Source organism: Hemitrygon akajei, unplaced genomic scaffold (assembly GCF_048418815.1).
Source record: "Hemitrygon akajei unplaced genomic scaffold, sHemAka1.3 Scf000062, whole genome shotgun sequence".
NCBI lineage: Eukaryota > Metazoa > Chordata > Chondrichthyes > Myliobatiformes > Dasyatidae > Hemitrygon > Hemitrygon akajei.
This window is the reverse complement of record NW_027331948.1, coordinates 3,119,948-3,145,240: the sequence shown is the minus strand read 5'-3', so window position 1 is coordinate 3,145,240 and position 25,293 is coordinate 3,119,948. Positions and strand designations below refer to the sequence as shown.

Genomic DNA, 25,293 nt, shown 5'->3' with positions numbered 1-25,293 from the left:
CCAATCCGTTGCTTCCTAATAAAGCGGCAGCTTGTATTAACTCTTTTTTATTAGAATATGCCCTCGTCGATATTTGGAGATATAAACACCCCAATGATAAAGATTTCTCTATTTCTCACACATTCGGATAGATAGATAGATAGATAGATAGATAGATAGATAGATAGATAGATAGATAGATAGATAGATAGATAGATAGATAGATACTTTATTCATCCCCATGGGGAAATTCAACTTTTTTTCCAATGTCCCATACACTTGTTGTAGCAAAACTAATTACATACAATACTTAACTCAGTAAAAAATATGATATGCATCTAAATCACTATCTCAAAAAGCATTAATAATAGCTTTTAAAAAGTTCTTAAGTCCTGGCGGTAGAATTGTAAAGCCTAATGGCATTGGGGAGTATTGACCTCTTCATCCTGTCTGAGGAGCATTGCATCGATAGTAACCTGTCGCTGAAACTGCTTCTCTGTCTCTGGATGGTGCTATGTAGAGGATGTTCAGAGTTATCCATAATTGACCGTAGCCTACTCAGCGCCCTTCGCTCAGCTACCGATGTTAAACCCTCCAGTACTTTGCCCACGACAGAGCCCGCCTTCCTTACCAGCTTATTAAGACGTGAGGCGTCCCTCTTCTTAATGCTTCCTCCCCAACACGCCACCACAAAGAAGAGGGCGCTCTCCACAACTGACCTATAGAACATCTTCAGCATCTCACTACAGACATTGAATGACGCCAACCTTCTTAGGAAGTACAGTTGACTCTGTGCCTTCCTGCACAAGGCATCTGTGTTGGCAGTCCAGTCTAGCTTCTCGTCTAACTGTACTCCCAGGTACTTGTAGGTCTTAACCTGCTCCACACATTCTCCATTAATGATCACTGGCTCCATATGAGGTATTCATCACAAGTATTCTTGAATTCATTACTTTTTCTTCGCTACAAGTCTGTTAAATTCCGTTGTTGAATGTGCGTATGACATCATTGTGCTCTCAGATCATGCGCCTTTAATGTTAACCCTTAAGCTTTCCGATAGATTCTTGAAAATCTCACAGTGGAGATTGAATCCCGAATTGGTTCAGGATCCAGCTTTTGTTAATTTTATTAAGGAGCAAATTTCAATATTTTCTGAATTTAATACAACTGAAGGAATGTCAACTCTGGTTCTATGGGACATGCTGAAATCTTTTCCTAGGGGACAGATAATCTCATATTCAGCAGCCTTGAGAAAGAAAACCAAAGCGGAATTGTCAGAGTTTGTTAATAAAATTAAACAGACAGATAAAGCGTGTTCAGTTAAACCTACTGAAGACCTATATAAAGAAAGGGTCGAACTTCAATCACAGTATGATTTGCTTCTGACTTTTTACATTGAACAGCAAATTTTTAAATCTAAAAATTTATTTCATATACATGGGGAAAAATCTGTTTTAGCGGGTCAGTTAAAGGCCGAGATGGTCAGAAGACAGATTCTAAAAATTCATCGTCCAGATAGAACAGAAACTTTAGATCCTTATGAAATTAACAAGTTATTTATGGACTTCTATTCTAATCTTTATAAATCTGAATTCTCCGATAGCACTATTATTATGAATAGATTGTTGCAAAGGTTAAACATACCTCAAATTTTGATTCAAGATGTTGATATGTTAGATGCACCTTTTTAACAAGAGGAGATAGCCAAGGCTATATCCTTTATGCAATTAGATAAAGCTCTGGGACAAGATGGTTATACGGTAGAATTTTAAAAGACTTTTCATGAAATGCTCATACCACATCTTCATCAAACGTTTACTGATTCTACATCCTCTGGGAACCTTCCTAAAGCTTTCTATGATTTCATTGATTCCAAAAAAAGGAAAAGTCCCAGTGGATTGTGCATCCTATAGACCTATTTTTTTTACTGAATGCAGATTTTAAACTTTTCTCTAAGATTCTAACAAATAGGCTTGAGAATATCCTGCCTAATGTTATCTCAAATGATCAAACAGGATTTATAAAAAATAGGTACTCACATTTTAATATTCGAAGATTGTTCAATATCATTTATTCTCCCTCAGCCAAAGAATCTGAATGTATTGTATCTTTGGATGCAGAGAAAGCCTTTGATAGGGTGGAGTGGCCTTCTCTATTTCATGTTTTGAAGAGGTTTAATTTTGGTCCAGGATTTATTTCCAGAATTAAATTGATTTGACAGGCCCCGGTAGTTGCGGTTATAACTAATAATCAAAAGTCTCCTTATTATAGATTATATAGAGGTACCCGTCAGGGTTATCCCCTCAGTCCTTTATTATTTAATTTGGGTTTAGAACCACTTGCTATTGCTCTTGGGGATTCTAATTCTGTGCAGGGTATTAGGAGAGGGGATAAATTACATAGGGTTTTGTTATACACAGATTATTTATTAGTTTACATTTGAAATCCTAGGAAATCTATTCCTTTTATGTTATCTATATTTACGGAATTTGGTATCTTTTCTGGATATAAACTTAATTTACATAAAAGTGAATTATTTCCCATTAAAAATTATTCTGATTATTATGATCAAATACCTTTAATATTGCCAAAAACCATTTCACTTACCTTGGTATCAAAATTACTAAAAATTTTAAAGACCTATATAAGTATAATTTCTCCCTTTTAGTGGAATATACGCAACAGGTGCTTTCTAAATGGTCGCCTATGTCGATGTCATTGATAAGTTGGATAAATGTTATAAAAATGGTTATTCTACCAACATTTTAATATATATTTCAAGCAGTTCCGTCCTTCATTCCAAAAAACATTTTTTGATAAAATAGATTCTCTGATTTCTTCTTATGTTTGGAATAATAAAAGCTCTAGAGTGAGTAAACTTTTATTGCAAAAACCAAGAAGAGATGGAGGACTGGCCTTAACAAACTTTAGATTTTACAATTGGGCAATTAATATTCATTATATTACTTTTTGGATTTATGATATAGATGACCAAGTTCGCCCTTCATGGTTGCAGTTGGAGGAAAAGTCAGTAACGGGGTTTTCGTTAGCTTGTTTATTAGGAGCTCCCCTTCCGTTTTTGTTCTCCAGAATAGGTAGACAAGCTCTCAACGCTATTGTTAAACATACTCTAAAATTTGGTTTCAGTTTCTTAGATTTTTTGAATTAAATTATTTTATACTTTCTAGTAATATTTATTCTAATTTCTTTTTTAAACCATCAACTTTGGATAAGGATTTTTTAACGGAAAGTTAAGGGAATAAAAACTATTTTAGATTGTTTTTTACAGGACTGTTTAATCTCCTTTTCACAGTTAATGGATAAAGATGATATGTCTAATACACATTTTTTCAGATACTTACAGGTTAGGAATTTTTTACGTGATTTCTTACCGAATTACCCTCTGGCCTGCTCATTAAATTTGGCATGCTATTTTTCAGCTTAAACCTTTTCAAAAACGATTAATAGCTATCATTTATAAACAGTTAATGAGTGCTCGCGTGTCACCTAATGATAGGGTTCAACACATCTGGGAAGTAGAACTTCAACATTCACTTTCAATCAATGGAGTAAAATTTATTATCTATTCAATAATTCATCTATCTGTGCAAGCCGCAGCTTAATTCAGTTTAAGATAGTACACAGGGCCTATTTATGCAAAGGCAAATTGGCGCATATTTTTCCTAATATAAGCCCTATTTGTGACAGATGTAACACAGAAGTGGCTACTCTAACTCGTATGTTTTGGTCATGTGTAAGCTTCAACAATTTTTGGAGGGATGTGTTTGGAATATTATCTAAAGTTATAGATGTGGATGTTCAACCTAATCCACTTACTGTAATTTTTGGGATTATTCCAGAGGAAGCAAGCAAAGTGTTAAAGCCTTTTCAACTTTACTGGCTAGGAGAGCTATCTTGCTATATTGGAAAGAATCTAATCCACCTACTGTTTTTTATTGGCTCTCCTCCATTATGTTGTGCCTAAGCTTGGAGAAAATTAGAAGCCAGACATTTGAAATATCCTTTAATTTTGAACAAGTCTGGCAACCCTTTATTCAATACTTCCACATGATTGATTGTTCGATTTATTTATTTATTTATCTATCTATCTATCTTTGTTCTCTTTTAGGAAAATCCTTATCCTCGAAGCATCGGAGGATGTTTTTTTTCGTTTTCTTTTTTAATTTTTTTTTATCCTCAATTGGACTGCTCAATGTTCCTTTTTCTTTCTCATTTTTTTTGTTTGTTTAGTTAGTGTTTTTTTTCATTTTATTAAATAAAATTTCCAATCTTTTTTTATGATTGCTATGAGGAGTTGTAGTTTTTTTTGGACTATGTTGTTGTTGTTGTTGTTCGACCTTCGGAGTCGAAGAAGACCACGACTTCTGTCAGGTGGAGGGTTTGTGACTGTGGATCCGGAGGTGACTGATGAGGCCAATCCGGGCCCTGAAAGCTCACCCACATGTGGGACACATGAGGGTAGGTGCTGCAGTGGAAGCGGAGGTAGCTCGAGCCTTGCGCGCGGCGCGTTTCCTCTGAGCCTCTGCGGTGCGTCTGATTTCTGCTGCATACACACTTTTAGTGGTCCTGCTCCACCAGGTTGGGCGGTCCACAGCCAGCGATTTCCAGCTACCGAGATTGATTTTGAGGTCTTTGAGCGAGACTTTGTCTTTGAAACGTTTCTTCTGCCTTCCACCTGAGCGCTTGCCCTGGCTTAGCTCACCATACAGCAGCTGTTTTGGTAGCCGACTGTCAGAAATCCTGACGACATGGCCAGCCCATCTGGCTTGGGCTTTCTGTAGGAGGGTGTAGACACTGTGGGTGCTAGCCCGCTCAAGGACCTCCGCGTCTGGGACTTTGTCCTGCGATCGTACGTGGAGAAGTGGTTCTCACCACCCTCCTCTATGCCAGCGAGACCTGGACTATCTACAGCACACAGTTCAACCACTTCCACTTGAGCTGCCTCCGCAGACTTCTCCACGTACGATGGCAGGACAAAAGTTTTTTGACTATATTTTATATCTAAGAGCATAACATTTTACCTATCTGATTTTGACATTATATACTTCCTGGTTTTTTTTATTGTTGTTTATATGTCATTTATATTATCTGTTTGTGAAACTCCTCCTCTGATTTGTATATTCTTTATTTGAAAATCAATAAAAAGATTGAAAATTGAAATGAATTATATGTTGGACCCAGAGGCTGGTGGGGTGGTAGGTGAGGACAAGAGGAACCCTATCTGGAGTGGGGTGGCAGGAGGATGGGTTAAGGGCAGATGTGTGGGAAGCGAGAGAGATGTGTTTGAGAGCAGAGTTGAAGGTGGAAGAAGGGACGCCCCAATGTTTAAAAAAGGAAGACATCTCCTTTGACCTCGAATGAAAAGCCTCATCGGGAGAGCAGATGTGGTGGAGATGGAGGAATTGCAAGAAGGGGATGGCATTTTTGAAAGAGACAGGGTGGGAAGAGGAATAGTCCAGGTAACTGTGAGAGTCAGTGGACTTACTTATATCTTACTTATATCAGTAGATAAGCCGTCTCCAGAGATGGAGACAGAAAGATCAAGAAAGGGTAGGGAGGTGTCGGAAATGGACCAGGTAAATTTGAGGGCAGGGTGAAAGTTGGAGGCAAAGTTAATGAGGTCAATGAGCTCAGCATGCGTGTAGGAGGCAGCACCAATGCAGTCGTCCATGTAGCGAAGGAAAAGAGGGGGATGGATACCCGTATAGACTTGGAACATGGACTGCCTCACAAAGCCAACAAAAAGGCAGGCATAACTGGGACCCATATGGGTGCCCATGGCTACACCCTTGGTTTGGAAGAAGTGGGAGGAGCCAAAGGAGAAATTATTAAGAATAAGAACTAATTCCTCTAGATGGAGGAGAGTGGTGGTAGAGGGTAATTAGCTAGGTCTGGAATCCGAAAAGAAGCGGAGAGCTTTGAGACCTTCCTGGTGGGGGATGGGGGTATATAGGGACTGGACGTCCAGGGTGAAAATAAGGTGGTGGGGGCCAGGGAACATAAAATCATTGAAAAAATTCAAAGTGTTGAGAAGTGTCACGAACATAGGTTGGAAGGGATTGAACAAAGAGGGATAAAACAGTGTCAAGGTATGCAGAACTGTGTTTAGTGGGGCAGGAGCAAGCTGAGACAATGGGTCTACCTGGACAGGTAGGTTTGTGGATCTTGGGTATGAGGTAGAAACGGAAAGTTCGGGGTGTGTGAACTATGAGGTTGGTGGCAGTGAATGGGAGATCCCCAGAGCTGATAATGTTGGTGATTGTGTGGGAGACAGTGGACTGGTGCTCTTTCATAGGGTCATGATTGAGGGGTAAATAAGAGGAGGTATAAGTTTTATTAAGTCGGCAGGAGGCCGTATCGGGCAAATTTATTAATTGAGTAGGTGGTGCCGGCTGAGTAAATTTATTAAGTGGGCAGGAGGTGCCAGCTGGGTGAATTACTTAGAGAACTTGGGTCAATTGCAGTCGATTGATACAAGTGGGCTGGGAGCAGCTCTACACAATATGAGTGAGAGTTTTCCAGACAAGGAAAAAGATTTGCGAATGTTGAGTGCAGCGCTGAATAAGAAATTGGGGAACGAAATGTGGCCACTGGGGGTGGGGGTGGGGGAACCTGGGATATTATCTCCTGAGAACAAGCAGTAAATTTGATAAGGCAAAAGAACTGTGGAAAGAAGTGGAAATTGTTGAAAAGGGAATGGAAGGAAAAGACAGACGTAAAGTGGAACAGTATATTATTAGCAAGTTGGAGGAATAATGCATGTGAAAAAGGGATATAAGTATGTACTGCAGATGAAACACCAAAAGGCTGGGAGGTGGTAAAGGTGGAACGCGAATGGATGGATGGGCGCCGAAAACGAGAGCAGGAAAAACAACATAAGCAATCCAAGGCTGGCCTAGATAGGAGAGAAGTGCAGGAATGTCAGCATAATAAGCTGGTAAGGAAGGCGGGCTCTGTCGTGGGCAAAGTACTGGAGAGTATAACATCGGTAGCTGAGCGAAGGGCGCTGAGTAGGCTACGGTCAATTATGGAAAACCCTGAACATCCTCTACATAGCACCATACAGAGACAGAGAAGCAGTTTCAGCGACAGGTTGCTATCGATGCAATGCTCCTCAGACAGGATGAAGAGGTCAATACTCCCCAATGCCATTAGGCTTTACAATTCAACCGCCAGGAGTAAGATATGTTAAGTGCCGGGGTTGATTGTATTTAATGTATTTAAGTAAACTACTTAAGAACTTTTTAAAAGCTATTATTAATGCTTTTTGAGAGAGTGATTTAGATGCATATCATATTTTTACTGAGTTAAGTATTGTATGTAATTAGTTTTGCTACAACAAGTGTATGGGACATTGGAAAAAATGTTGAATTTCCCCATGGGGATGAATAAAGTATCTATCTATCTATCTATCTATCTATCTATCTATCTAAAGTTCAAAGTGATAGGGAAACAAGGGATCCCGAACCCATGTCTGGCATACCAACCCTGTTTGAGGACAGTGTCAATGATGAGGAGTGGGCACCTACCGTACCCCACCCCCCACCTTACCAGAGGCCAAGTGCACCCAGTGCTCCTGAACCCCAATCCTCCCAATACTCCGATACGGTGGGTGCTCGGGTAAAACACTAGCGGCAGGGAAGGAGAGATCTCGATACTCTGAGATCCAGACAGGGAACACTGAGGATTATTCTGAGACAGGGAGGGAAGAATCCAATAAAACCCCAGATTAATGGCTCCACAAAGACATTTGCCCATCCAAATGCTGCCCAATCCATGAGCAGGAGGAGGGACAGCCCTCAGTGATTCCTGTGTATGCACCCTGGAATCCTCAAGAAATGATAATGATCATGAACCAGGCCCCATAAAGAAAAGAAAAACCAGCACAGTTTGCTCAGTGTGTTCACAGCACTATACAAATGTTTAACACAACCACACAAGATTTATTCGGTCTCTGCTGCATGATTCTCTCAGCTGTTGAGGGGCGGAAATGGAAGGCTGAATTCAGATACCAAACCTATCAGGAGTTACAGGCGGGAAACCATAATGAGAATGAACAGACAGACCAGATCATTCAAGCCTTGGAAAGGGCTTTCTAGCAACCTGGAAACATCACTCAAGTACTTGAATGCAAACCTAAGCATGGGGAATCAGGACCAGACTATTGGGAGAGATTTGTGGCCTGCTAGGGCCCTTTCACAGGAGACCAAGCCTTAAAAAATGGGAATCTGTCCCCCCAGTTTAATGTCTTACTGTTCCAATACTTACCAACTAAGTTAGCCAACATGATTAAAACAAATAATATGGATTGGCCTGACAAAGACTGAAATAGAATGCGACGAGCTTTGACATATTATTGAGACTCGGCTTTCGAAACCTGATCAACCCTGAAGGGAACTAATATTAAAGGTGAATATGTTCAGCGGGAAGAAGGACGCGAGTGGGCTATATCTGGGGATCAGAAATGGGAACAAAAACCTATCAAGGAACAGGTGGGGACAACAACCCGTTTAGAAATTGACAAACAAAAGATGCTTCCTACCTTGAGTACCACCCCTCAGGAGGAGCCCAATGTAATATTGCAAGTTACTGGAATTCCTGTTCCATTTATGATTGATATGCGGGCAACCACAACCACTCTCGATCAGGAAATAGTACTGGAAAAGGGATTTCAGCTATCAGACGCCACAATCACTCTGTTTGGGTTTGAATGAATGGAATGTACGTATTCATGTATCCAGCCACTGCAGGTGGAATTCCAAGGGGAACCAGTGTGAGGTTTCATTTACAGTTACCACCAGTCGGGAGTGTAATCTAACAGGGAGAGGCTTACACTGTCCGTTGGAAGTCGAGATTCTATGCACAGATGAGGGTATCACCCTGGGACTAGTGAACAACCAACAGCTTCCCCTGTTTCCGAGCCCCCCCCCGCCCCCCCCAGTGGTGGGCACTTAATCTGAATTCCACTGTATTTGAACCACTCCTGCCAGCGGCCAACTCTGATGTGACTCTGTGCCATGACACTACGGGGTGCTCCACTGAGGAAAGCCAGTATTATGCACCCCTCGAGGGACAGAAATTCCCAGTCACGGTGATTGGTGAGGTTAAAAGAAGAAAGGGCAGTGCATTACTGGCTGAAGTTCCGGATTTCCTTTGGCGACAGATAGGACCGGTCATTCCCCATACTCCTGTTAGGGTTTGCCCTGGGTTCAAGCCAAAGAGCCTACAGTTCCTTGCCTACACCCTGATGAATCAAGCCTCCAGTACCAAGGGAGACTGGCAACACTCGGCCATGGGCCAACTCTGATACTGAGGTGAAGACGGGACATCTGGCAAGACATTATTTTAATATTGACCGAATCTAGGACGTTGTACCCCATCTCTGGGGAATTTCAGGCCATGAAGTTGGCCGCACCAACTGACCCACTGTCCGGATCACCGTGAAAGAAGGACAGACTCTCCCATCCATTCCACAATACACCCTCAAGCCCGAGGCGACATTTTATGAGGATGGAAGCTCGAAAATAATATTTTGGCTATGCAATAGTGACGAGCAGTGAGATAGTTGAGCCGGTCTCTTTTGAAGCAGCTGTCTCCGCCCAGAAGGCTGAGCTGTTTGCTCTGACTCGTGCCTGTATCCCGGCAACAGACAAAAGTGCCAACATTTACACAGACTCCCGTTATGCATTTGAAGTTTTACATGACTACGGGGCTCTCTGGGAACATGGGTATTCCTGTCTTCCTCTGGCCACCCCATTAGTAATGCCACCTTTGAAACAACTTTCTCACCGCTCTAGGGCTACCTCAAGTTCTGACTATTATTAAATGTGCAGCCCATACCCGCAAGTCCGACCGGGTCAACAAAGGCAATGCTTTAGCAGATAAGACAGCGAAAATTGCAGCACAATCAAGTGAAGTCAAGTCAAGTCACTTTATTGTCATTTTGCCCATAATTGCTGGTACAGTACATAGTAAAAATGAGACAACGTTTTTCATGACTATTGTGTTGCATGACATAGTACAAAAACTAGACTGAACTAAGTAAAAAACAACACAGAGAGAAAAAAAAAACAACTACACTAGACTACAGACTTACCCAGGACTGCATAAAGTGCACAAAACAGAGCAGGCATTACAATAAATATTAAACAGGACAAGGGCAGTAAGGTGTCAGTCCAGGCTCTGGGTATCGAGGAGTCTGATAGCTTGGGGGAAGAAACTATTACATAGTCTAGTCGTGAGAGTCCAAATGCTTCGCTGCCTTTTCCCAGATGGCAGGAGGGAAAAGAGTTCATATGAGGGGTGTGTGGGGTCCTTCATAATGCTGTTTGCTTTGCATTAGAGAGACCCCGATGATCCTCTCAGCTGACCTCACTATCCGCTGCAGGGTCTTGCTATCCGAGATGGTGCAACTTCTGAACCAGGCAGTGATGCAGTTTCTCGGGATGCTCTCCATACAACCCCGGAGAATGTGATGAGGATGAGGGGTGGGAGATGGACTTTCCTCAGCCTTCGCAGAAAGTAGAGACGTTGCTGTGCTTTCTTTGCTATGGAGCTGGTTTTGAGAGACCAGGTGAGATTCTCCTTCAGGTGAACACCAAGAAATTTTGTGCTCTTAACAATCTTTACCGAGGAGCCGTCGATGTTCAGTGGGGAGTGGTCACTCTGTGCTCTCCTGCAGTCAACAACCATCTCTTTTGTTTTGTTCACATTAGGAGACAGGTTGTTGGCTCTGCACCAGTCCGTTAGCTGCTGCACCTCCTCAATGTAAGCTGACTCATCGTTCTTGTTAGTCGTAGTCCCCTCGGGTTCTAGTCAAGAAACCCTCTGTGACTTAAGCAGAATGGGTTTGCCAGACATGCAGGAGGTACGTACTTTTCAGGGGAACGCCTCTGAGGAGCAGCGCAAACTGTGGTCCCAGGCGGGGTGCCAGAAAGACCCTGACCTAGGTTTTTGGATCGCCCCAGCGGTACAGGTTTGTGTTCCAACATAGTTCTTACCAATATTGTTTGATTATATACGTAACTGTATGCATCTGGGAAAGGAGGGACTGAGTGGTAACCTGTACCCTGCACACCGGGTACGATTCCTTTGACAGGTGGACCTTCTTCAGGACTACAACTTGATTTTGTTGTATTGCCTAGACTACATTGCTATAGATACTGCTTAGTTATTATAGATCTGTTCAGTAGATGGATTGAAGCTATTCCAACTCCCAATAATACTGCTATGACTGTTGTGAAGGTATTATTACATGAGATAATTCCCAGGTATGGCCAGCCAGAGATGCTGAGCTCTGACAATGGCCCACACTTTGTGTTGAAAGTGAACAAAGAGGTATGTAAGAAACTAGCTATCAAGCAACAATTCTACTGTGTACACCACCCACGGGCTGCTGGCATAGTGGAAAGAGCCAATGGCACTCTGAAGACCCAACTGGCCAAACTAATGCTGGAGACTGGAGCAACACACACAAAATGCTGGTGGAACACAGCAGTCCAGGCAGCATCTATAAGGAGAAGGACTGTCGATGTTACGGGCCAAGACCCTTCGTCAGGACTTGCAGAGACTGGACGCACTTGGTTGAAGGTCCTACCGTTAGCCCTATTCTACATGAGGGTTACCCCATTGGGGAAAACAGGGATGGCACTAGCTGAAATCATTTATAGACGGCCCATGAGGTCAACCTGGGGACCAAGACCTTGTGTACCATTGCTCCTAGAAAGTCTACCAGTAAAATTGGATATGCAAACGCTAAGGGAAGAGATGGGGAAATATATATGCCAATTAACCAAAATTTTCCAAGCATTACATTCACAGGTACAACAGGCGTATAAGGAAGAGAACTACCCCGCAGAGAGGAGTGACTGTCCCACGACAGAACCTGGGATTTTTGTCCTAATTAAGAAATGGGATTGAGGGAAACTCGGACCTCAGTGAAGAGGACCATCTCAGGTGTTACTGACCACTCCCACGGCTGTGAAATTGAAGGGCAATCTCGGTCGATACAGCAAACAGACTGCAAACGTGTTTCTGAAGGAACTGAGTAGTTGGACTCTCTCGAACTAAAGTAAAATCTATTGGTTGCTAGTGGAGAGTGATGAACCCCTAGTTTACTTGCCGTGGACTGTTACTTTAAGAGAGAGTGCCTGAGTGACGTCAGTCACCGGCTTTCTCGGCTCCTGTTTGATTCTTACAGAGAGAGGGAGGGGCGGAACTATTTGACTATGCAGCGTGTTTACACTTGCTCTACACAGCTCACAGTTTGTTTTATTTAAGCAAACACGGTCATAGACCCACAGTCGGATGGAGAGAAAGATGATAGAAGGTTCGAAACAAAGAACCTAGTGGCCAAAGGTCACTGTTTGGACTCTCCTGTGCCCACAAGGGTCGGTTGATTATTGATCCAGCATATACCGAATGTGTGATTGTCACTTTGTTTGATCCACTGGAGTGGATCTTTAGGTTTGGCAGTGTCCTGTGAAGACCACTTGTGCTAACCCGTGCCTGGGGGTGGTAATTCACTTGAAGAGGGTACTCCTGTGACAAATCACTGTTGGTGATAATTCGTATAATCCATATGCAGATTTTGATGGAGTATCCCGTGGCAACCACTTTTGTTAACCCTTAGCTGGATTCGGGAGTGTTATGTGGTAACCACTTGTGAGAAAGGTATTCTGTGGAAATCACTGTCGGTAATACTTTGTGTGTTGGATCTGGATTGGGAGAACCTTGTGGAATCTCGCTGTATGTTCACCCTTGCCTGGGTGGTAGTTCCCTTTGAAGACGGTACCCCTGTGATAAGCTACTTTTGATGATAATTCATATGTGGATATGGAATGACGATGGATAAGAACTACGACAACTGTTATCCTGTTTTACCACTGTGGAATTTATGGAATTTGATGTAATTACCTCTCTCGACAGTCACCTTGGATTACAAATATCTCTCTCTCATCATTGATTCCGTGGATGAGCTGAACTTTCATACCTTACCATCTTAAGACTCTAAGCTTGGTATCCCCTGAGCTCAATGGTTTGGGAGTTTTATTTACACATATGTATACACATAACACTGTTAATTTTTAATTATTTTGCTTAAGTTGTTATATTATAAGTAGATACTAATAAAGTTAGTGGTTTTAACAACAAAACCAGAATCCGGGTCTGGTCTATTGCTGATAGGTCATTTAAAATGTTACGGGTACATAATAGTGGTGTTCGTGTTTATGTCTTTGAGAGGGCTCACCCCAGCATTCAGGGTCCCCATGTTAACACCTTTCTATCTCTCTGTCACACCTATGCCAAAGAAGTTGATCTAGGGGCTGGGCAGGGTTTATGATGAAATTCTGCAGCATGGTGAAACTATGATTCCAATGTCAGTAATCCCGCTCAACCAGAGGAGGAACTCTCAGACTAGGCTTTCTCAAATAACACCCTGGGAAGTGAGGTGAGGAACTGTGATTCAGTCAGAGATGATTGTGGCTGTCAGTGTTCTGAGGGATGGTATCTCAGGCCCCCACCAAGCGGAACTTCCTAGACTGGGAAACATGCATCCTGACCATACTTGCAGGAATTCATGAGAGATAATCAATTTGGATACAGCACTTGAGGAGCTGGCCACAATACTGCAGAAGCCCTGACAGAAACACAGGCCCAAGTAACTGAAATATCTCCTCAAATGATTGCAATCCAGCAAACAGTCCTACAGAATCATATGGCTTTAGAGTTTATCTTTGCTGAGAAAGGGGGAACCTGTGTTATTATTGACACAGAATGCTGCACCTATATCCCTGATGAGTCTACTAACATTACATCCCTCTCCGAGAACATTGCCAAGGAGACTGGCAACATCAAGAAATTAGTGGCAGATTTACACAGGTCCACCGAAGGGTTGAAATGGTGGTCTTGGAGGCCCTGTTCGGTAATATGTGGGGCATTATATTGCATTATGGCCTAATAGTTGTACATATCATTGTTATAATTACAGATGTTCGCTCTTTTTAGCCACTGATGTCAAAGTTGCTTTCGGTTGCTTTCTCTGTAAAAAGTTACTGCTTAATGATCATGTAATGATCAAAAGGAGGGAATGATAATGTATGTAAAAGGGTTAACACTTGGTTAAACAATAGCAGCCTGGTTTCTGAATGAAACTGCTGATGATCAACCGATGATCTAATACATGTTGAGCCATATTTCTTATTGAGGGCAGCTAGCTAGGGTTTCCAGATACTTATCTCCTTGTGCACTCATGCATAGAGATAGGACAGCTTCAGTCTGTTCTGTGTGTGTAAGCCATTATGACTATTTTGTAATTTGTCTTTAGGGGCAGTCATGTAGTAAATAACTTTGTCTCCATCCTGTTTTGTGTGGAGGGTATCTGGATGGATATATCTGTGGTGTAGGGGAAATTGTAGTCAGTTAGTAGATTGGGTGGGAATAGTCATAGACTGTTCCTGTTAGAGCAACTAACTGAATAAGCCCCGGGTGCTTGGAATAAAGAGTTTGTACTTATACGGTTTCTGAGTGACTTTATCCGGATTCGACTTCCACACAATGGGAGTGGTTTTAAAGGGCTGGGCTGCTGGAAGCACGTTACAAGACCTGGAGAGATTGTAAATGGGTCTGACAGAGGCATAACTGGTTCGTCTGGGCACATTCAGTCTCACTCCAACTATTTCCTACCCGGGAAACAGGTTTGTAATGTCTAAAGTACCAGTGACTGAGTAAATGAGACTCACCAAACTTTCTCCTGACTGAATCAAATGTGACTCCGAGTCAGATGGGTTCTCTCCAGTTGGTACTCTCAGTCCTTGGGCTGGTTCACTTGTTGCTGCTCCCTCGTCTTCAGTCGTGGTTTGCTTCCATTTGGGGTTTTCTTCCAATAAACCGCTCACTAGAGGTCTAACTTTGACCAGAGAGATAATAAAGCAGATTAACAATAAAAAGGAGAAGCAAACATTTCTGCTTAATGTTACTAAGAACAAAACTCACTGAAATTTAAATGTTGAAGACAGATATAATGATCTCAGTAAACAATTTTTTTTATTGTCCCTCACACGTCACTAAACGATATGTGGTAAGAAAGAGCCATCATTCAGTCAGGAGCAGAATTACGTGATTCGATCCACCTGCTCTGCTCCACCATTTAATCATGGCTGATTTTCATTCCAACACCATATTCCTGCCTTCCTCCTGTAACCCTGAAGCTACTTGGGAATCAATATATTAATCTCTGTCATAAACATACCCAAATGGCAGCCTCAACCAACCTCTGTAGCAACAAATTCCACAGATCAAACATCTTTTGGCCAAAAATGTTTTTTCTCATTTCAGTTTTAAAGGGAAGCATCTTTATTCTGAAACTGTGCTGCCAGATTACCGACTCTCAGTCCAATGGAAACATCCTCTCCATGTCCACGGTATCCAGGCTTTTCAGCATTCGGTAGGTTTACTTATCCATACATCCCTCCACCACCCCCACCATCCCTCTGAACTCTATTGAACACAGGTCCAGAACTATCAAATGCTCCTCATACATAAAGCCGAACATTACTGAGATTATTCCTGTAAACCTCGTTAGCAACAAATGTACTGAACACATTTCCAGGAATAAGAGATAAATTGGTACCAGGATAATTTATAGGGAAAGCTGCGGTTTCTCTGCTGTTCTACTATCACAGAATGAGCCATTTCCATTCCCAGGTTAACTTCAGGAAATATAAGCCATTCCAGAGTGAATGTAATAAATAGAAACTGGAATTACCAGAAATGCTCAGCAGGTAAGGAACAGTTGCGGGGAGAGGAACAAATTTTACAATTCAGGCTAATAATGTTTGGTCAGAATGACTTCAAACATTTTCAGTTTTTGTGCAGATTTCTAGCAACTTGAGATTCTGCCTGATTTCCACCGAGTGACAGACAGGTAACAGTGGGGGGGGGGGGGGGGGGGCCTGGTGTGGAATTTACAAACACATTTTGAACACCAAACTCACGGGTCTATTTCTACTATTGCAAACATGGAACAGCCCATTTACTCATAGCCTCTTCCTGTGAGGATGGAATGGGAACTCATCCTCTCCTCAGATTAGCAGTCATTGCTTCCAAAGGAACTCCAGAAAAAAATATCTGATCCTAGACCAGAAATACTCGCTCAACACCTCATCAGCTGAAGCAGCTTGATCCCCGGGTCCATTTTACCTGGATGAAAAGCTGTGATATGCCAGGACCAAAGCACACAGAGTCACGCAGCTTAATTTGCCACTCACCGACCCTGATAGTCTCACACATCATCCACAAATCTCACACTGGGTAGTGCAATCTAGGATTTCCCCATAACCAATATCCAGCTACTCAAAATTTCTGCTTCATTGCAGAAAGATGACAATCCATCCCCATCTGTATAAGCACTAACCAAAGTCAAAACCAAAACACTGACAGTTCCATTTGCCTGGTATGTAGATCACAGGATTATAGCCCAAATACCAACTCTCCCAGTACTCTTTGCTGACAGTAATATGATAAAGTATGTCAGCCAGTCACAGTTCAGAAACTAGCACCACTGCCAACACAGATGCCTTGTGCAGGAAGGCACAGAGGCGACTGTACTTCCTAAGAAGGTTGGCGTCATTCGATGTCTGTGGTGAGATGCTGAAGATGTTCTATAGGTCAGTTGTGGACAGCGCCCTCTTCTTTGTGGTGGCGTGTTGGGGAGGCAGCATTAAGAAGAGGGACGCCTCACGTCTTAATAAGCTGGTAAGGAAGGCGGGCTCTGTCGTGGGCAAAGTACTGGAGAGTTTAACATCGGTAGCTGAGCGAAGGGCGCTGAGTAGGCTACGGTCAATTATGGATAACTCTGAACATCCTCTACATAGCACCATCCAGAGACAGAGAAGCAGTTTCAGCGACAGGTTACTATCGATGCAATGCTCCTCAGACAGGATGAAGAGGTCAATACTCCCCAATGCCATTAGGCTTTACAATTCTACCGCCAGGACTTAAGAACTTTTTAAAAGCTATTATTAATGCTTTTGAGATAGTGATTTAGATGCATATCATATTTTTTTTACTGAGTTAAGTATTGTATGTAATTAGTTTTGCTACAACAAGTGTATGGGACATTGGAAAAAAGTTGGAATTTCGCCATGGGGATGAATAAAGTATCTATCTATCTATCTATCTATCTATCTATCTATCTACCTCCACACCAATGCACAACAGAACTGGTACCTGATGACCCTCCGGCATTCTAGCTAACAAAAACTCATTTTGGAAATAACCCAGCGAGGACACAGGTGTAAAAGAATACTTCACAATGAAGACAAAGGTGAGAAGAAGGATTGCTGATATATAGCTTTGCAGAGGTGTGATACAGGGTGGACCAAGTTGACCCAGATGGTTCATGCACATCACTGAAGCTGGGCGGGGGGGGAGAGAGACCGGACAAGAGGTTGAACAAGATGGCAGGGAATGAGCAGATGGAAGCAGGTAGAGAGGAGATCAAGGACAATCAATGATAGTTCTCCAGCAATACACAGATACTGAATTAATAGTACACGCTACTGTATAAAGCATCCTAAAATGACAAAGTTTCAACAGGCAACAAGAACTTTGGCATTTTCACTTTGACCCTCACCAAATTTTTATCAGCACACCATAGAAAGTTTCCCATCCGGACACTTCACGCTTTGCATGGTAACTGCTCTGCCTGTGACTGTGAGGAACTGCAGAGACCTTTGGATAGAGATCAGCACATCACAGAAACCATTCTCCCCCCCTAGACTTCCCAGTCCCTCGGTAAAGCGGGCAGTGAAATCAAAGATCTCCACACCCGGTGTTGTTCTCCTTTCTCATCCACCCCAATCTGGGAGGAGACAACAGCCATAAAGCGCAAGGACAAATGCAAGGAGCCTCAGGAAGTGAGGCGATTTGGGGGAAGTTAAAGGGACTCAGTGGCCAACATCAGATTCCCCAACACAACAAGGAGGAAGCATCACCACTCATCCAGAGACTGCGCACCCACACCACAAAGCAGATCTGCAGTAAACAGACTCACATGACCTGTTGGCAGGACTCCAATTTCAATTCTGCGGAACTAGACAGCCTGGAATCTGGATCATTCAATGCAGATTAAGTAAAGTCAACACATTTTTGATGAGCCCAGATAATTGGAAAATAAATGAGTAATTGGCCCTCAGTTCGGGACTCACAGCCAACATCAGATCTCCCCGCTCGGGATCTGTCTCAATGCTCACCGATGGGAAAGTGAAACCTTTGGCCCACAAACAGTGCTCCTGACACGGGCTCCCTGACCCAGGAGGCGAGAACACTTTCCCATCCTGCAGATGATCCACTTCAGCACTGAGCAGAATGGAAAATACCACCCATCTGGAGACTGTGAGCATGTACAAAGAGATTGCTGCATCATCCAGAGGGCGGGGCCTCTGAAACAGATGTGCAGATGCTGCCCATCTATGGTTAAATGGGAGGAGCAAATGAGATCACAAGACCGGTGGGGTCTCCCACACCAGGCACTCCAGCTACCCACCACTCTGTGGAAAGAGACAAACTTGCCACTTACATCTCCTCACACCTTAAATGTATTAAACAGTTCAACCCCCAGGAAAAATATATCGTCTATTGACTCAGAAGCAGAATCAGGTTTATTATCACTGGCCTGTGTCATGAAATTTTTTAACTTTGCAGCAGCAGTTCAATACAATACATAATATAGAACAAAAAGAAACAAAATAAAATAAATAACTAAATCAATTACAGTGTACATATATCTGGGACCCTTGCTCATCATGATTTTTATAAATGACCTGGATGAGGAAGTGAAGGGATGGGTTAGTAAATTTGCTGATGACACAAAGGTTGGAGGTGTTGTGGATAGTGTGGAGGGCTGTCAGAGGTTACAGCAGGGCACTGATAGGATGCAAAACTGGGCTGAGAAATGGCAGATGGAGTTGAACTCCGGTAAGTATGAAGTGATTCATTTTGTTAGGTCAAACATGATGGCAGAATATAGCATTAATGGTAAGACACTTGGCAGTATGGAGGATCAGAGGGATCTTGAGGTCTGAGTCCACAGGACATTCAAAGCTGCAATGCAGGTTGACTCAGTGGTTAAGAAGGTGTACGGTGCATTGACCTTCATTAGTCATGGGATTGAGTTTAGGAGCCGAGAGGTAATGTTGCAGCTATATAGGACCCTGGTCACACCCCACTGTGCTCAATTCTGGTCACCTCACTACAGGAAGAATGTGGAACCCTTCGAAATGGGAGATTTATAATGCTGTTGCCTGGATTGGGGAGCATGCCTTATGAGAATAGGTTGAGTGAACTCGGCTTTTTCTCCTTGCAGCGATGAAGGATGAGAGATGACCTGATAGAGGTGTACAAGATGATGACAGGCATTGATCATGTGGATAGTCAGAGGCTTCTTCCCAGGTCTGAAATGGTTGCCACAAGAGGACACAGGTTTAAGGTGCTGGAGAGTAGGTACAGAGGAGACTTACAGTCAGGGGTAAGTTTTTCCCTCAGAGAGTGGTGACTGCATGGAATTGGCTGTCGGTAACGGTGGTGGAGGTGGGTATGATTGAGTATTTAAGAGACTTTTGGATAGGTACCTGGAGACACTACAGATAAACTAGCTTAGAAAACTAGAGGCTATGGGTAACCTTAGTCATTTCTAAGGTCGGGACAAGTCAGCACAACTTTTTGGCCAAAGGGCATGTAATGTGCTGTAGGTTTTCTATGTTTCTATGAATAAATTAAAAATCGTGCAAACAACAGAAATATTATATATTTAAAAACTGAGTCATGTTCAAGGGTTCATTGTCCATTTAGCCATTGGATGGCAGAGGGGAAGAAACTGTTCCTGAATTACTGAGTGTGTGCCTTCAGGCTTCTGTGCCTCCCCATCTGATGGTAACATTGTGAAACAGGCTTGCCCTGGGTGCTGTAGCTCCTTAATAATGGACGCTGCCTTTCTGAGACGCTGCTTCTAATGCTCTGATAATCTTCTAAACGTCTATCTAATCTCACCCCAGCCTGCGCCGCTCTGGAGAAAACAACACAATTTTATCCAACCTCTTGTTACAGCTCATGCCCTCTAGTCCAGGCAATATCCTGGTAAACCTCTTCTGGGCCCTCTCCAAAGCCCCGACATCCTTCCGAGAATGAGGGCGAACAGAATGGAATGAAACACTCCAGATGTGGTCTAACTAGTTTTATAAAGCTGCAACACAACTTCCCGACTTTTGAACTCAATGTATTAACTGATAAAGACAGCCACGCCATTTGCCTTCTTAACCACCCGATCAATCTGTGCAGTCTCTTTCAGGAGCGGAGCGATGAACCTGGAGTCTGAGATCCCTCTGATCATCAGCACTGTTCAGGGTTTTGCATTTAACAGTGTACTGTCTCATACATTCGACCTACCGAGCTGCCAAGATGATCATCGCTAATCAAATCTCACTGAGTTCACTCAGGTCCTACTGAATTTGTTGCCAAGTGCACAAGTACGGGAAGGTATAAACTGAGAGAAACACTGACTTGTAACAGCATCACAGGCAAGTACATTCAGATAACACACGGAACATAAATTATACGATTCTCTGTCAGTAACAATATAGAAATATGTTTTACGTCATCCTGCTAACAGGACCAGAACAACAGGGGCTGAGCGGCGGCTCATCTCAGACGGTTCTGTGTGAAGGACTCACAAACCGGACCGACCCCGGCAGTTTCTATGAAGGAAGCGAGGCGAGGCCGCCAGTTCGGGAAAGTTCATTCCCCACCCCCCCCCCGCCCCCTTCAGGTTTCACCGATCACTTTGCGTTTCTCTCTCCCTTCCCCACCCCCACCTTTTATTCTCCAGTCCTGCCGAAGGGTTTCGGCCCGTAACGCCAACTGTACTCTTTTCCTAGATGCTGCGTGGCCTGCTGATTTCCAGCATTTCATGCGCGTTGCTCTCAATTCCATCATCTGCAGATTTTCTCCTGCTGGAGTTCGGGAGAGTTAACTCACTACCCAACGTCAGACCACTCCGCTCGGGACCGGCATCAATACTCACCGGAGGGAAATTGTTGGTGTTGCCCCGCAGAGAATAATCCGTCCCGGCTCCTCGCCCCAGGAGGGAAGACCCCTCCCGATCCCGATCCCTCCGCCGACCCGCTTCCGCAAAGGACGAAAAAACAACGGGGCCCATCCAGGACTGAGCATGCGCGATCTGTAATAGCGTCATCAGGCAGTGGGCGGGGCTTCGGAAACAAACCCACTGGTGCCGCCGATCCGTGGTAAAAACGGGTTCACATGACGGTGGAGGGTCTCCCACGTGACCCGGAGACTCCGGTTCTCGCCCCTCACATGCTGCCCGACCCACCGCAGCATTTCCCACATCATTTCATTATTTCCCTGTATTATTTTCATATGTACACTTGATACGTATTTAGTTTTTTTTCCCTCCATATCTTCTCCGATCCCTTTCCCTCCACCCCCAGGTCACAGAGTTCTCTGAGCTAAAGTTTCGATTCCCATCCCGGGCAGACACACAATTCAGACCATACAGGAAAAGTGCTGGTTTCATTAAAATCTGTCCATGTTTATAAACACTAATTTCTATTCACATTCCTCCGGCCTCAGTGGACAGGAACACTGAAACATCAAGTGAGAAACAGGTAGGCCATTCAGCCCCTCTAACCATCAACAAGATGGCGGCTGCTCTCCCATCTCTGCCACGTTTCTGCCTGATCCTCATTTCCTCGATCCCTTCAGTCTCGACATAACGCCAGCCTCTGTTTTATGTGAGGACAATCACTGAGTCTTCACCGCCCTCTGTGGTGGGGATTTACAAACATTCACCACCCTCGGAGTGGAGACATTTCCCCTCATCTCAGTCCCGGTCAGTCCACACCCCTTTTTCAGAGACTGGGATCCCTCGTTCAACCGGTAATGATGTTGTGCATTTCAATGTGTTCACCTCTCAGTCCTCGATTCTCTAGTCTAAATGAAAAGGTTATCACATTTGATCTTTCTTCATATGATGACCCCACCACTCCACGGATCAGTCTGGTGAATCTTCATTGCAATCTCTATAACAAATACTCTCTAACCTCTTTGTTAATCCTCTATGGAATTAATTTCCATCTTCTGCATCCCTGTGTTGCCAACTCCCAATCACTCAACTCCCACCCCTGTCACTATTTCCACCTTCCCACCTCCCCCCTGACCTGGATCCACTTCTCACTCCCCAGCTCTTGCCCCATCCCCACCCCTCACCTCTTTTTTCTGACTATTTCCCGTCCACTCGCAGTCCAGAGGGAGGGTCTCGGCCAGAAATGTTGACGGTCCATTTCCTTCCACAGATGCTGCCCGACCCATTGAGTTCCTATGGCAGATTGTTCTTAGGTCTATATAACCCGTGTTAGTATGGGGAGCGGGATTTTACACCATATTCCTGGTAAAAGCTCAACAAATCCCAAATAATTGTGACTTTGCCCAGACCATTGGCCCCACTTGCAGGTCAACGGTCTGCCGGCATTTGCCCCCAATGTGGTGAATCCCTCTGCTCGCCACCACCGTGGGCTCAGACGTTTCCACAGATGAGCCCCTCCTGTCCCCACCGGGACAAACATCCTGTCCGCCCCCTCTCACACCATCTTTATCCTTTCAATAAAATCCCCCCTCTCCCTCCCTCCCAGGGGAACCGGCATCAAACCGACGGACCGAGCGGTCTCCTCCTACCTCTCAGCGATACATCAGACTCCGTCCGCAGGAGACGCTTCACAAACTCCCCAACCTCCCTCGGAGGGAAATGGAAGTAAATCAAAAAGCGGAACATTTACTTGGAGGTTTATTCGGCTCAGATAGACAGTTCGGGGCCGGTGTGGCTGACGGAATCAGCGTGGGTAACGCCCTCTCCGCTGCTCCGGCTCCTCTATTGTGTGTAAACAGTCACTGACATCACTTCGCACCAACCGAAATCGAGTAGCTCCCGAAGCTTCTGCTGAAAGCGGTGGGGGAGGGGCTGGTCGCGTGATTAGTGGTTCAGCTGTTAAACCGATAAAGCTCGAACACGGCAGGGCGCGGGTGACGTAAGACACCGCGCACGTGAGGGCAGATCCCGGTGTGGAGACCCCATCTGTGACGTCAGGCGCGTAGGGGCGAACTGTGTGACGTCACATGTGGGCGAGCGTTCGTATTTAAAAGCACCTTAAAAGCAACCTAATCACCTACTCCTGAGGGTCAGTACCATTGCTGACTCTGAGTTTACCACCGTCAAATGCCAGGAGCGACATAGTAATCAGAAAGTCTCTAGTCGTAGCCGTGTAAGTAAAATGTGATCTCAGTACGTGTGTGGCGCATGCTCAGAATGCGAAGGAGACAGACAAACTGAGCCAAGTCACAGACTGATGAAGGGGAGGAATGATCCATTTTGATACAGAGAGGGAAGCAGAGAGTTTGATCGTGTGCCTGATGCCGGAACTGTAGCCAGTTAGAAGATGAAGTCTTGTTCCTCCAAATTGTTTTGAACTGTGACAGTGTTTTTATCAGAAGGCACCATGGAGACTAAAATTATCTGAGTTGAAATGTTGTACTTCTCCTCCTGACATTCTTTGTAAACATTTAACAGTGTAGAAAAGGCAAAAGATTTGTGTATGGGAATCACAAACACAACAGCACGTTAGTTCCGTTGTACCTGCCTGTTCACCAGCGCTTGAATGCCACCGATCCTTGAATGTGGAGGCGGAGATGCTGGAGAAGACAGCGCTCCACTCGCTACGAGGAGAGCCCAATCACGTGTCCATGTCCGTCATCTGATTGGATACATTGCCATGACGTTCATAGCAGTGTGACGTCATTCACTGGCTCTCATTTTGGAAGGGATTCAGTCGGCCATCGCAATTACACCAGCAGCTTCGCATTGGGAAGCGGCCGTTCACCTGCTCCGGGTGTGCGAAGAGACTCATTCAGTTAACCCACCTTGTGATGCTCCGGTGAGTTTACAATAAATAGAGGTCACGTTTCTGTCCGGAGTGAGCAAAGAGATTTACTCAGTCATCCCAGCTGCGGCAACACCAGCAACTTCACATCAGGGAGGATGTTCTAATCAGCTCCGTGTTAAATGTTTAACCATCACGGTGACTGAAGGCAGCTGCAGGATCATGAGGGACTGTTACTGTCAGATTCTGCAGTTCTTGCGGCTGCTCATCGCACCCAGGCCTGAACCCTGGTCACTGAGCATTGGAGGAGTCTGTTCTGCTGATGTTAGCCTTAAACTAAACTGAGGTTTAATGTTGTGAAAGATAAATTAGTTTTGTATCAAATCCCGTCTCCGCTTCTCACAATGTACACGAGAGAGGCCACTCAGCCCATCTGGTCCCTGCCCATGTTTCTGTTCCATATCAGTATTTTAAAATTTATCTCTGCCGTTTACTTCTCACTCTCCCTGTTGCAAAGAGTCACTACTCCGTGGGAGAAGAGATTTCCCTCGAATTTCATAGAATCATAGAAATCTGCAGCAAATCTGACAATGTTGTGCCGGCCATGTAACCGATTCTAGAAACTTGCCTAGAATTACCCTACCGCAGAGCCCTCTAATTTTCTAAGTTCCATGAACCTATCTCAGATTCTCTTAAAAGACCCTATTGTATCTGCCTCGACCACCGTCGCTGGCAGAGCATCCCACATGCACACCGCTCTCTGTGTAAAAAAAAGATACCTCTGACATCTGCCTTGACCTACTTCCAAGCACCTTAAGCTATGCCCCCTGGAGTTAGCCATCTCAGTCCTGAGAAAAGGCTTCTGACTATTCACACGATCAATCCCTCTCATCATCTTATACACCGTATGAATTTCCTGCATGATTTTCCCTGGGCTAATTAACACGAAGAGCTCACTGAGTATTTTACCTTTCCCAGGGCTCTGGACTAAGGTGGTTAAACTCCTTCTTCCCTGCTCTTTGCAAAGTTTTGGTCATTTTCACTCATTTCAAAGGACTGGACCTCAGACAGCTGGGTTGTTACAATAGAACTCCAAAGTCTGACCGCAAACGAGCGAGTGAATCTTCGATGGAGCAGAGTCAAAAACCAAAGAGTTGCCAGCACCAATCAGGGATTTGTGTCTCTAGAAAGAGATGGGGTCTGGAGGTAAGGAGCAGGAGGAGGAAGAGGAATCAGACCAGCAGGATGTGGCTTTGAATAAAAGATGAGAAACATTTGGAAACTGGTTAATTGAAAAACAAAATGGTTAATTTCTACAAAATATTGCAGGTAATCAGCAGGTCAG

General features: G+C 44.1%; 1 protein-coding gene across 8 annotated transcripts in view; it reads right to left on the bottom strand.

Moving 5' to 3' along the window:
* LOC140721833 (uncharacterized) overlaps positions 1-21,215 on the bottom strand; it is a 39,609-nt gene extending 18,394 nt beyond the window's left edge. For 7 of the 8 annotated variants that reach the window (XR_012097475.1, XM_073036645.1, XM_073036643.1 and 4 more), the window contains exons 1-2: positions 21,080-21,215; positions 14,742-14,908 (exon numbers count right to left, since the gene is read on the bottom strand). The gene's annotated coding sequence lies outside the window, so the exon portion shown is untranslated. The remainder of the gene's footprint in view (positions 1-14,741; positions 14,909-21,079) is intronic. The other variant, XM_073036648.1, reaches the window with a different exon arrangement.
* Positions 21,216-25,293: the final 4,078 nt, after the last annotated feature.